This window comes from Petaurus breviceps, unplaced genomic scaffold (assembly GCF_028583685.1).
Source record: "Petaurus breviceps papuanus isolate PSGF00001 unplaced genomic scaffold, PetGlider_PUasm1.0 470, whole genome shotgun sequence".
NCBI classification, from domain to species: Eukaryota; Metazoa; Chordata; class Mammalia; order Diprotodontia; family Petauridae; genus Petaurus; species Petaurus breviceps.
In genome coordinates this window covers 1650198-1664355 of record NW_027186350.1, presented here as the reverse complement: position 1 = coordinate 1664355, position 14158 = coordinate 1650198, and the positions used below count along the sequence as shown (strand labels likewise).

The following is a 14158-nucleotide window of genomic DNA, read 5'->3' as shown; positions in this document are numbered from 1 at the left end:
AGAGGCCTTTTAAAATGTCTCCAAGACAAATCGAATAGACTCCCTTGTGGTAAGCTGACTGGAGCCAGTTACCGATGTCCACGTATGCTCCATCCTTTCCAAGACACTTACCTTACCTGTCATCAGCATTCAGTCCTGAATGTGGGAAGACGTCACTTTGAGTCAGATGATGGGGTCTGCACATGTGCCAAACCCCCATCATGGGTAAACTTGAGAGTTCCCTGATGTATCAAGAGCTTAAGTGACTCACTCATGATACACAGCTGTTATGGATTAGAGGCAAGCCTTGAACCCAGATATTCCTAACTCCAAGGCTGGCCCTCTCCCTGTTCTCCCACAGGACTCCCTACTGGAGAGACGATATCATTCAAAAGGAGAAGGATAGGCAAAAAGGGGACTAAGCAGAGCTGTTTATTAAGAAGATACAGTCATGGAAGGAAATACAGGAACCACTGAGAATAAACAAGGAAAGGAAGCATTTAGGTGAAGCTCGGTGGCGTCAGAAACAAGAAACACTAGCATTTCAGTAGCGCTTCAAGGTTTGCAAAGCACTTTGCAGGTGTTTTCTTGTTTGATTCTAGGAGGTAGATGCTCCTTATTTTGTTGTTGTTGTTACTGTGTTGTTTTAGTCGTGTCCAACTCTTTATGGCTCCGTTTGGGGTTTCCTTGGCAAAGATACAGGGATGGTTTGCCATTTCCTTCTCCAGCTCATTTTACAGATGAAGAAACTGAGACAAACAGGGTCAAATGACTTGCTCAGGGTCACACAGCTAGTAGGCTCCTGAGGCTGGATTTGAACTCAGGTCTTCCTGACTCCAGGCCCAGCACTCTATTCATTGTGCCAACGAATTCCTTATTATACAGGTAAGGAAATGGTTAAGTGACTTGCTCATCGTTACACAGCTTGTAAGTGTTTGAGGTATGATTTGAACCCAGTTCTACTTAACTCAAGTCCAACACTCTATCTAGACTGTGTCACCTAGATGCCTCATTGGAACATATCACAGACTACCTGGACAGAGTGAGGAAATAGATGAGGTGTTTGGAGAACAGATTACAAGCCTGAAACAAACATGTCATAACTTGTGATAGGGAACTCCAGTTATCCTCTCTCCTTCTCTCTCTGTCTCCCTCCTTTGGTCTCTCCGTCTCTCTCTGTCTCTGTCTCAGTCTCTGTCTCTGTCTTTCTCTTTCTGTCTGTCTCTGTCTCTTTCCTTTCCCTCTGTTTTTCTCTTCCTGTCTCTGTCTTCTCCTTCTCCTTCTCCCTCTCCCCCCAAAAGTAAAGCCATTAATCATTTCTTGCCTAGTCTTAATGGTAATTTTAGACTTTCAAAGTTGGAAAAAGCAATGAGAAGAACTTTTATACTGGATCTGAACCTGACCAACAAGCAGAGACTGGCTAATGAAATAGAAATGTAGGTAATCTCAAAGAGAAAGGACCATTTCATCTTGGGAATAATGATGGAGGAAAAGATAGCTGAACATAGTGTGACATAGTCTATTGATATGAGGAGGATAGATTTCAAATAAGTCAGAGAAAAGACAGGAAGGATCCCCTGGATTAAAATTTTTCAGAGGAAAGTCAGTGTGAGAGGGATTAGAAAAGCTCAAATATGAAATTCTGAAGGCTCAAAGACAGCTGCCTTAGAATGTCAGACTTGGTGAATGTGCTGATTGGTTTTGCTGAATGGTATTTTCCTCTTCACATTCTTTTTATCAGAGATGGTTCTCTAGGAGGGTAAAGAGGAGGAATACGGGGAAGAATGTATTGGGAATTGTAGATGATACAAAATTGAAGTTAGCCATGAAAATTTAAAAATTAAGATTCAAAGAGAAGCAGTCCGTGGGGGAGGGAGACAAAAGGGAGCTTACCAGAGAAACTGATCAGTGAGTAGGGAACACATCATTGAAAATTTAAGAGTTTTGTTAAAAACTATGCAAAAAAAAAAAAAAAAAAGCTAAACCAAAGACAGGAACTGAAAGAATAGTGTCAGAAGAGCTAAAATTCAAGATTAGTTGAACCTGGCAAGGAATGCTAAGGAAAACAAAGATTGGAGTTGTTTTTGTTGTTGTTAAACTATCCTCAAGCAAAGAAAAGGATCAAAGAAGGGAGAGGACCATTGCCTAGAACAGATGGGATGATGATAATGGCTGACAGAGAAAAGGCAGAACTCTTTAATTTTTATTTTTTCTCTTCTCTCTGCCAAGGAGAATTATCTTTGGATGGGAAATGATAGAACAAAAATTGCTAATATGTAATTGAAAACAAGAGACAAGAAGGAGAGTAGCCAGCTGCCCTTGATGAGTTAAGTCAACAAACTAAAATGAACTACATGCCCGAGAATTGGCAAATACCATTGCTTTGTCATTGTCAACAATCTTTGAAAGATTGCAGAGAACATGAGAGTTGTCATCAACCTGGAGAAGAATGAACATTATCCTGATTTTCAAGAAAGAGCAGAACAAGGATTGCAAACTCTAGTCCAGAAAGCTTGATTTACATTCATAGATCAGATTTAGATCTGAAAGGGAGCATAGAGTTCATTGACTCCAATGCCTTAATTTTATAGATGAGGAAACAGCCCCATAAAGGATAAAATGGCTTACATTTATCTGGTAAATGTCTAAGCTGGGCTCTGTCTTCCTGACTCCAAGGGTAGTGTTCTATCCACTATAGGTATAGTTTAGTTGGATTTCATGGGTTTTTATGTATGTTATTTTGGCTAAATGATGTTAGGTGGATTCTGTACTGGCTAAAGGGCTAGTCAGATAGTAGTCACTAATTTGGAAGGTGATCCCTAGTGGAGTCCTCCAGAGATGTGTGCTTGACCCTGTGCTCTTTCTCAATGATTTGGTATAATGGTAATGGTAATCTGAAGATCTCCCCTGCCCCTTAATGAGCCTAAGGGAATTTGAAGAACTTCCCTGCTTTGAAAATAAACTCTACCCTCTAATAGGTTGAAGGTAATCACATGGAGCCTGTGGTGGGAAGAGTTTGCTGAAGGGTGGAGCAGAGCCCACAGGAAGCTGGAAGTCAAAGTTAGCTACACTGGGAGGAGGAGAGCATGCATCCCAGGGAGACAGTCAGATTTGTGAGAAGGCAAAAGGATGCTGTGGCTTTCTGTGCTGTTATGGCTTATTAACTTCTTTGCTACCATGATGGAATTGGCTTACTGGTTTTGGGATTTGGTTTTCTGGTGTCTGAATAAATGTTTAGCTTCTGTCTTCTCTTTAGAGAGTCTGTTACAGTTTGCAATTGAGCACCATGCAGGTATATTTATAGTGATTGTGGGCACTGTGAATATTGCATTGATGCTACATTTGGGTAAAGCCCAAGGCAACAGCTTGTCTAATGTATATTCAAATGATGCAAAGCCAGATACCTGGAATGGGTACCAGAGTCCACAGAGGTTTTGATAGGATAAAGCATTGAACCAAATCTAATAAGATACAATTTAATAGGGACAAATAAATTCTTCACTTGGTTTAAAACAACTTCACAAGAATGGGATTGGGAAGGGGAAAGCACTACAGAGTTTAATGGATAGCAAGGTCAACATGAGTCGTCAGGATATGGGGCAACCTCAAAGGCTAATACAATTAGGCTGCATTCAGAGATGCAGAGTGATTAGGACTAGGGAGGTGATCATCCTGCCATGTTTGCTGTGGTCAGGCCATGTCTGACATATTGTCTTCAATTCTGGACACCATATTTTAGAAATGATGCTAATGACCAGGACAGCTTTCAGTAGAAGGCAACCAGAATGGTAAAGGTTATATATCAAGTCAAATCAACAAGGAAAGAGGGGGAAAAAATAAACATTTATTAGTTATCTACTATGTGCCAAACACTGGGCTAAGTGCTTTTTGCAAATATTGTCTTATTTATCCTGTGACTAATTCCTTGATCTGGAATGATTGGATTGTTTAAGAGTTGCTGGTAAGGTATGATTGGATTCAGCTACAAAATAACTAAACACATTCCACATGCAAGCTCCATGACTCATTATCGATATATTAGCCTCTAAGACTTGGGCAACATGGTTTGAATTAAACTCAGATGCGTAGATGCTTCCCAAAAGAGATTTTTCTGCTACAGAGGCTTCTGAGGCACTGCCTTACACAGGCTACTCTTTTCTGATCTGCTTCATCCATGGCCAGGATTTTTTCTCTTTTTGCTGTTTCATTTGATCCTCTTCTTGGAGAAGACCCCAGGACAGAATGCTGCTGTTGAGAATGGAGATAGGAGAATCACTTCAGAACAATCTAAAATGAGAAGAATGTACCCAGTCCTACTAGTCACAACACACCTGAATTTTGAAGCCCTCGAGGACTGGCTATAGGTGTCTTCCTTGGTACAAAGAGGTGAAGATAGAAATGGAAAGGAATCTTCTCCCCTCTTCCAGCAGTCTCCTTACTGTTGCAATGAAAAGGGTACTGCTACCTTTAGAGTCAGAGGACCTGCCTCTTGATATATAGGGGTGGGGAACCTGGGGCCTTGAGGTCACATGTGACCTTCTAGGTCCTCAAGTGCAGCCCTTTGATAGAATGCAAACCAGCCAAAGGACTGCACTTGAGGACCTAGAGGGCCACTTGGGGCCTTGAGGACTCAGGTTCCCTACCCTGGACCAGAGGTTCCCAAACTTATTTGGCCTACTGCTCTCTTAAAAAAAAAATTACTCATTGCTCCCCTAGAAATATACTTTCTTTAACCCTTTAACTTAAAAATTTTTTCCTTCATTTCAAAAAAATATAAAATTAAAAAAAATGATGCATCTTAAATTTAATAATTTATTATAAATTTGTGGGGTTTTTCCCTGCATTGAAATTTTGATGATGATTGCATCATATAACTATAGTATAATATTATAAATAAGTCATTGCACACACAAATTCCTATTTATACATGTTGGACTTTCTCACAATGTGCATCTCACTCACCTACCAACACTTGCTTGTTAAGGCCTGTGGGTGGACTTGACCACTGATTGGTTATAACTTGCATTTTGTGTGTTTATTTGAAAAATAATACAATCACTACAACTTTATTATACAACAGATAAAACATGTATGAATGGTTTTTCAAAATTTTCTTCTCTTCTTTCCTTATGCTTACACCTCCCCCTTTATTTTTATTCAATGCCCCCCAGTTGCTCCTGAGGATGCTACTGCCCCTCCCTGGATCACTCCAGTGGCCCCCCTTCCCTCCCCCAAGTGGGCAGTATAGCAGTATCACCCAGTTTGGGAACCTGTGGGTTAGAGCTTCACCCAACCTCTCTGGGCCTCAGTTTCCTTATTTGGAATGAATTGAAATGGCTTTTAAGGTTTATACAACTTTGAGATTCTGATTCTATTAGTCATTGGCAACTTTCCTAACAAAACTTGTTCTAACATTCTTCCTTCACCTTTGGGGTGATCCTTATCAAATGAACCCTTCCCTCCCTTGCCCCTTCTTGCTGCCCCCCAATTTAAAAATCTGTTAGTTAGGATCAACAATCTAAGTTAAAGAGAATATTGAATTCAGTAACAGCAATATTGTTTTAAGAATGACTTTGAGTGCATAAGTCATTTCAATTATTATAAATACCTAAATTAACTATAAAAGATATATAAAGACACCACCTATATCCAGAGAAAGAACTGATAAATAAAAATATGTATAGAATAATTTTACATATATATAAACCTAATTGTGTCTAATGGTACCCATCTCTAGGGAAGGATGGGGAGGGGAAGAAAAAGGGGAAAATTTACATGCTAGCTTTATTATATGTTTTAAAAAGAATAATAAATTGAATAAAATAGCTTTGCAGTTTCATATGTAATCATCTTTTTTTCCTGTTATGTAAATGCTTGTTTTATTCCATAAATTAAAAATATAAACAAATAAAATTTTAAAATAAAAATATGTTAAGGGAATGAATCTCTAACAATAGAATTAAAATCAAGAGTTATTAGAATTGACTTGGAGCTGGGCCTTTGTACAGTCTCAGGAGTCATACCATCATCTATAAGACTGGCCCGACCAGGCCTTGCAAGTCAGCTATAGGAATGGTCTCTGACTTTTTATCACCAGCTCAAGAGAGTTACAGATTTCTCCACCAGTGGAAGAGCTATCCATGTTCTTTAGTCAAATGCGAGACTATTTGCTGAACTTTATTATTGACTTCATACTCAGACCAACTTCTGTCTAGGTTGAATTCTTACACATCTGACTTCTTCTGCAGATATGACAAGAAGAGAGAATTTAGGGAGTCAGGAAATACAACTGTCAGCTTGGTAGCCCTGAAGTTTAACCCACAGACCATTCATTTATCATCCTTTCCAAACCATGCTTCAGGAGGGGCTAGTTTGTGGAGTTTTCTTTTTTTTCCTAATGTCTTCAGACCTATGGTGTAGATTTCTGAGTTCTGACTTTGAATTTCATGAGCAGAAAAATGAGACTGATGGAGGAAAGAGAGGAAAATCAAAGATGGGGAGAATGGACTGAAAGAGGAAAAGGAAATAAAGAGAAGTGGGGAGAGGAGGAAAAAAATAAAAGAGGATAGAGAAAGAGGGAAAGAAAAGCAAGAGGGGGAAAAAGAGATACAAAATAGGCAGCGAGACAGGAGATTGTGAAAGTGAGAACTACAGCTCTGGCAATAAGGAAGTGAGATATTTTTTATGAATGGGGAAAGAGCTGCTTGAATCCACTTCCTGTAGTTTCCTCTCTCCTCTTTCAGTAGAATTGTTTCACTTTCAGGATATCCAAGGCAGCTGCGATGGTAGAGAAGTGGGTGGGTGCGGGGAGTGAGGAGAAACAAGGAGTAGCTGGAGGTCAGCTCTACCCTCAGGCCATTCTGCTGCTTCCAAGGCAGCTTATTCTCTGAGCTGGAAATCCAGGACAAAGGGAGCAGGGTGCTTGCCAGCTGCAAATGCCAGGGCATTTCCTCTGAGCATCCCTTTGAAGGAGGCTTGCTGATGTCCCCAGGAAGCACTGGAGGTGTGATGCACAGTGTGCCAAGAAATACTTCTGTAAATGAGCAGGGCCAGGGATTACTACCTTGGGCTCCAGGGGAACCTTTCTTACTACATTAAGGACAGGGACTGGACCTGTGACTTCACTGAAACAGCCAATTCTCTAATAAGGAGAATTCCCTCTACCAATGTAGGTCCCAACTTCTTATACAATTTCTAATTTAATATCTTTGCTGAGAGTCACTGACAGGTTAAGTGACCTATCCAGAGTCACAAGTCAGTACGTACATAAGTATGTACAATGTGTGTATGTAGCAATATACATATGCACGCACATATATACAGACATACATACTCATATATACATACATACACACAAGCACATATGCACGTGCAATACATATGCACGTACACACATATACATGTCTGTATACATATACATTTGTACATACACATACATATACATGTGTGTATGTGTTTCAGGGGCAGGACTTGAACCCAGGTCTCCCTCCTGGCTTTAAGGTCTCTTTCTACCTCCTCTGCCAAGCTGCCTCTCATCAGTACTTTAGAAGGGGGAAAGGGACCTTCTTTTTGCAGTAGGAGCCCACTACAAACTACTCTAAGGAGGCCAAAGGGAATCTGTAGCTTGTGGGGAAATTTTCTCTTTTTGCTCTTTAGATGGGGATGAGATACAGAGAAGTGATTATGATCACACCTAATTCCCACACGCCTTGGCCCCAGCAGGTGTGTGTGGGGGTGGGGAAGGGTGGAGCAGGGGGTGTGAACACACACATACCTTGCCAGAAATTTTGCTAGAGGCTGGGCAAGAAGTTCTGCTTGTCCTGTTTTGTGGAGGTCATCCCACCCTACTTAAGAATATAGGAAGGAGAAGAGAAGCAGCTGCAAAGAATATGGAATCAAAGCACTGCAGGAGAGATTTAGGGTAGATTACAGGATGAACTTCCTAGCAAAAGAAGTGGGTGCAGATTATCAAGGTTTTTGAAGCTCAGGCCTCAGAGTTGCTATTCTGATTATTTTAAAAATTGTAACCCTTGTGTCAGAGGGCCTGGACTCTGACAGGAAGGGTCCAGATTACTTTTGTAACTTCCTATAAGTCTCTCTGGTCCATATTCTCCTATCTAGGGGAAGCCAAGTGCACGAATCTTTCCAAAGAGTGGCAATTATCTCACTCATATCACTAACTCAGTTCATTTGTTCCTGTTTAGGGGACTTGGGAACATCAGACAGCATCTCTATAAGGACTCATGATATTAAGGGTAAAGCGCAAGCTGGGTTTTATTTGACACAGCAATGGACACAGAAAAGACTTGTAGCCAAGGCCATAGTAGTCAAGAAAATACCCATTCCTCATTTGAAGGACCTCTGTCCTTCCACAGACTCAAAATACTATTCTGTGTCAATCTACAGCCCTACCTATAGGGAAAGAGAGACCAGAACCAATAGAAAGTTAAGACACACTTCCTACTTGGTCCTTCCCCAGCAATCTAGATTACTCTTGGTGACTTATAGAGCTATCCCACGGGTCAACTCCATATGGGGACAAACTCCTATTTCCGTAGAACATCAACTCTGCCCTCTAACCTACATAGTTTACAATGGCCCTTTGGATGAGACCCTGGATGAGGGAGAGCATCTCTCTTTAGGGGATCTGTTGCTTCATACCCCTTGGCTGGGCCCTCTGGTCCTCACTGACAGGGAATCCTGCTGGGCTGATCCCTCTCTCTTCCCTCTGTGCTTGGAGGCTCTCTCCTCAACATCTCTAGCACTGTCTCTGTCCTCCCTGTTCCCAGAGCTGGCTGAGGTTGGGACCCCATTGGATTGCTGCTCTAGTCCTGGTGGCACGCACATCTACAATGTTTCTTCCCATGCTTTCTGTGGTCTGCTGTCTTACTCAGCAAAGTGTCATAGCTCTTTTAGAAAACACAAGCTAGCTGGGCAGCTAGGTGGCACAGTGAATAGAGCACCAGCTCTAGAGTCAGGAGGACCTGAGTTCAAATTCAGCCTCAGATACTTAACACTTACTGGCTGTGTGATCTTGAGCAAGTCACTTAATCCTAATTGCCCTGCCATCCCCTTAACAAAGAAAACAAAAGCTAGGGTCCATGTCGCTCTGGTTTATTTGACACAATTCTATGTTCCTTAAGCAGGTTCTAGGTTGGAATGCCTTTGGGATACTCGGTTTTGTTCATGCCCCACAACCGTGCCCTCCATTCTAAGGCTCCCATCAGGTAACTGTATAGACAATCATCTCTAAGATCTCTGCTAGCTCTTGTTCTGTGACTCAAGAGATTAAGGGTATCAAGCACACTCCATTTTTTTTTTTTTGCCTTTTTGGAGGGCAGTTGGGGATAAGTAACTTGCCCAAGGTTACACAGCTATTTTTTTTTCTTGTGGGTGTTAAGTGTCTGAGACCAGAACTGAACTCGGGTCCTCCTGACTCTGGGGCTGATGCTTTACTCACTGCACCACCTAGCCACCCCCCACACTCCATTAAAAAAAAATTAAAGCATTACCTTTATTAAGGGGGTGAAATTTGTAGATGAATAAAATATAGTCTCTTCCCATAAAGGCATGTGCCATCCAGTGCTTGTTAGTCATTAGTGTACTCTGCTGTGGGCTGCAGCTTTAAAGGTACGGACCAGCTTTCATGATGTGGAGGGGATTCTTGTTCATGTATGGGTTGGGCCAATTCTTGGATTCTGTTAAAGCTGTTCTAAGATCTTGTAGAATCCAAAGGTGCTCTGGCTAAGTACTCTTCAGAATGACAGTTTGTGGAACTGTCCTGCAAGGGAGAGGGAGATGTTTGTGAGGAATACCCGACCTGGAGCAGGGTAATGTCCACTGAAGGAGGAAGAGGGAAAGCAGCAGAAGGGAGAGTGCACCCTGAATTTAGGCTGGCTTTCTCTTCTCACAGTCACTGAAACACGGAATCTCAGGATCTGAAGGCACCTCAGAGGTCATTTAATCCACCCAAGACCTCTCACCACCATCTCAACCCCCTCCTTGTCATCCAGCTTCTTTCTTAAAGCTTTCCAGCAACGTGGACATCATTCATTCCTTACCCAGGCAACTGATTTCATTCTTCTAATCCAGACTTCTGGGTAGAGGGAGCTCATGCTAAGGAGAATCATTCTCTCCGTGCAGATCAGGACCTGTTTAGAAATTTATGGTATTAGTGAATTGCCCAGGGCACTGAGAGGTCAAGTGCTTTGCCCAGAGCTCTGAAGTCTGTGCATGTCACAGACCTGATTTGAACCCTGGTTCTCTTGATTCCAAGGTTATGTCTTTATCTTTTTGCTGCTCTGCCCCACTTCACCATTCCATTTTTAGAAAGCACTCTATTTTTAGGAAGTGTTTTCCCCTTATATCAAGCCAAAATCTGTTTTGCCCTAACGTCCATCCATTGTTCTAAGTTCTGCTCACAGAACTTAGCTCTGCTAAGTAGAGCAAGTCCAATCCTTCTTTGACAGGATAGCAAATCAAATACTTGAAGAGAGCTTTCTGGTCCTCCCTAAGTTTCTCCTCTCCCCTCCCCTCCCTTTCCCTCCCCTCTCCTCCCCTCCTCTCCTCTCTTTTCTTTCCATCTCTTTTTTCTTGTCCTTTCTTTTTTCTCTTTTCCTTTCTTTTCACTCCCTTTCCATCTCTTTTTCTTTTCTCTTCTTTTTCTCTTTGGATGGGAGGAAAGTCACAACATTCTTCCCATTCTGCTCCCAGTCTCTCACCTCCTACTTATTTTCGCCAGGCTAGTTTCCTGATTTCCTACCCTTGGGTGCTCATGTCACAGTCATCAAAGTTAGGTGACTATGAAAGCAATGGCATGAAAATTGTGGTGCATTACAGGAAGTCAGGAGACCTCAAATGGAATATGAGCTCTGAAACTTTCTGGTGTGTGACTACTGGCATGTCACTTAATACCTCTTGAAGTGCCCATCAGAAATTATACACCAAAGCCCCCTAAACCTGTTAGAAGGGGACCCCTACCAGGGTCCCTGGAAAACACCTAATAGGCCATAATAGTGAGGGAACGTTTTACCTGTGTTGCTAGAAACATGCCCCAGATTCAGGTCTGTTTATGTTTGTATCCAGGGCCTTGCTAGGTAATCAAGGCTTCACTAGAAACGGCATTAACGGAATTATACCCCACTTGGAACCACATTTTGTCGATTAGCAACACCTAACTCTATGTAAGTGTATCTTACAGAAGATTCAGTGCTGTCTTCCCTATTGGGGAGGCAGTCACCAGCTGGTTAATAAACACTCCTATCAAATTATAATTGGCTTTGCTGTCCTGTTTCTCGGATGTCCACTACATTCTAAATCTGTTTTCAAATCTGTAAAATAGACACAGTAACATAAACATTACCTACCTACAGGGTCATTGTAGAGAAAGTGCTTTGTACACCTTAAAATGCTATATAGAGTTCTTATTGACCTCTCCCCCAAAGCCTACCTTTTTGTGTTCAGAGGCAGAAGGATGATCAAGAGAACCCCAGAATCATCTCTCTGTCAAGAAAGATCTCCCTGAAGGCTCAATGCTGGAAAGGAACAGAGAGCCACATTCCATCCCTCCCAACACCAGGGAGCAGCTGACCGTCCTGTTTAGCCTCGTTCTGGGCACTGGGAATGGATTCGGAAATACCATCAGGCTTTGGACTGATTACACAGATTAAAGGAATAACATCCATTCCATTGGGCTTTCTAGGAACTGGCCTGCAGCTGAAGCAATTCCTGTCCCCTGTCTCCTTCTGGATCAGGACGCCAAGTTGTTAGAGGCTCAGAGGCCCAGGGTTTGGGGGGTGTGGGGAATGTTCAGACTAAAGCAGACTGAGATGCTGATGGACCCTAGGAGGGCTTTATTCGTGTTTTCCTTTTCTTGAAATGGAGTCTGGATTCTCCTCCCCCTGTGTCTGTTGGAGTCTGGTTTCTCAACCTTACTTCTCTCCTTCCCTTCCCCCTCTTACTGGAGAGTAAAAGTCAACAGAGCTGAGATTCCAGGCTATGCCTGGGATGCTGGGTAGCTTTAATGCAGAAAATCAACAACAGCAATAACAATATAGGAAGTTCATGTTGAGTTTGAAGCCAAATTCTATAAATCTCAAATAAAAATATCTGTATTTTGCAAACTTCTTATGCTCCACACTTGTGAGAGAGGCCCAGTATGCCTAGCGCAATGCGTCTAACACAAGGCATAGGTCTCTAATACTTCACACCTCTATAATTTTGCACTGGGGGATCAAACTTGCCTCAGCCTCTTAATAGCTGTGTGATCTTGGGCAAATAAATAACTTCTCTGAGTTTCTATCCCTTCATCTGGAAAAAGGGAATAATAATAATAGTAACTAGAAGAGAGTCAGCCTTGCAGGTAAAAAGAACTGGGTTCAAATCCTGACTGATCTATCCTGATTGTGTGCCCTGAACGACTCACCTAACTTCGTGGCAGAAACTCTCCAAGATGATATAAATTTCAGAGAAGGTGTGTGTCTACCTGTATTGGGCAAGAGAGTTTCCTCACCTGGAAGTGCTCTCTATCAACAAAATCATAGGACCAGGCCTTATCCTAGGTTCTAAGATACCACCTACTTTACAGGCTGGTTGTTAGGATTAAGTGAGACCAAATTAGGTAATTTTTGTAAAGTGCTTTGCAAATCACAAAATACTATATAAAAGTTAGTTATTATTATAATTATCTATATTAATTTATATTATCTATCTTATTATATCCGTCTACATTAGATATTATATATAGATATTATAATATTTATCTATATTAGATATTTATAGATATCTAAATATCTGTATTAATCCTTCTATGACTTAATAGATGGTCTTTGATGGATGCTTGAAAAATGCTCCCTCCTGAAGCTGGTCTGGGAGTGTCCTCTGCTAATAGATGAATAATTCATCATTTGGCTGGTACAGGCAATCTTTTTAACTTGGTAGGACCAATGGAACTTGAACTCTGTTGATGCAGCCTCTAAAAAGCCAGGGTGTCCATAGTACCCTTATAAAGAAATGGAATGGGACATCCCTAGAGGCACTGGGCAGAGTGAGTGTTTAATAAATATTTATTGAATAAATGTCAAAAGAATAAATGCATGAATGAATGAACAAATGAATGAATGAGAAACTATACTTATAAAAAAGACACAACTAACAATCATAACCATGAATGTAAATGATAGGAACTCACAAGATAGAAGAGAATAGACGAATGGATTAGAAAGTAGATTCCAACAATATATTGTTTTTATAAAGCACATTTGAAACATAAAAGTTCACATAGATTTAAAATGAGGGACTGTAGCATAATCTATTCTGCCTCAGGAAAATCCTAAAAGCAGATGTGACAATCAGGTTAGAGACAAAACAATAGTAAAAATATCCATAGTTAAAGAGATAGGGAAACAACATCATATTTAGAGGAAATGATGATGATGATAGTGATGATGATGATATATAGCGTCTACTATGTGCGAGGCACTGTGCTAAACATTTACAAATTTATCTCATTTCATTTTCAAAACAATCCTGTGAAGTCAATGCTGTTGTGATTCCCATTTTAGGATCAATAATGAATGTATATGCACCAAATAGCAAAGCATTTAAGTACCTAAAATGTAATCAAATTACCAGAAAAAAAAAGATAGCAAAATTATTATGGTTGGATACTTCAATGTGCCTCTTTCAGATTTGGATAAATCTAAAAAAGAAAGAGAGAAAAAGAAAGGAAGAAAGAAGCTAAGGACCCAAATAGAATTTTGGAAAAATTAGATGAGATAGACTTCTGGAAGTCACCTATTGGGAGCTAAAAAAAGTAGACATATTTACTAGGTTGTGTGGCTTTATTATTTTTTTTTTACAAGAATTACTCTATCCTAGGGCATTAAAAAAAACTCATTAATAAAGGCCAAAAAAGCAGAAATATTAAACACATCCTTTACTGACTACAGAGTAATAAAACTTAGAATCAATAAGGTGATATTTGGAAAAAAGGATTTATAGTTAAATGGAAACTAAATATTACAATCATAAAGAATGAATAGATAAAAGAACAAATCATAGAAACAATAAACAGCAAAAAGTCACAAAGCTTTGATATAATAATAGCACTAATAGACATATATACTAAAGAATTCAAAGACAATGGGAAGGAACAATATGTACAAAAATTTATAACAGC

At 40.6% G+C, this 14158-nt stretch overlaps 1 long non-coding RNA gene across 1 annotated transcript; it reads right to left on the bottom strand.

Moving 5' to 3' along the window:
• Nucleotides 1-3803: 3803 nt before the first annotated feature.
• LOC138171868 (uncharacterized) lies at nt 3804-11629 on the bottom strand. Its single transcript, XR_011170988.1, has 3 exons — nt 11429-11629; nt 9492-10130; nt 3804-4227 (listed from the first exon to the last, which is right to left on the bottom strand). It is a non-coding gene; the product is annotated as an uncharacterized lncRNA (long non-coding RNA).
• Nucleotides 11630-14158: the final 2529 nt, after the last annotated feature.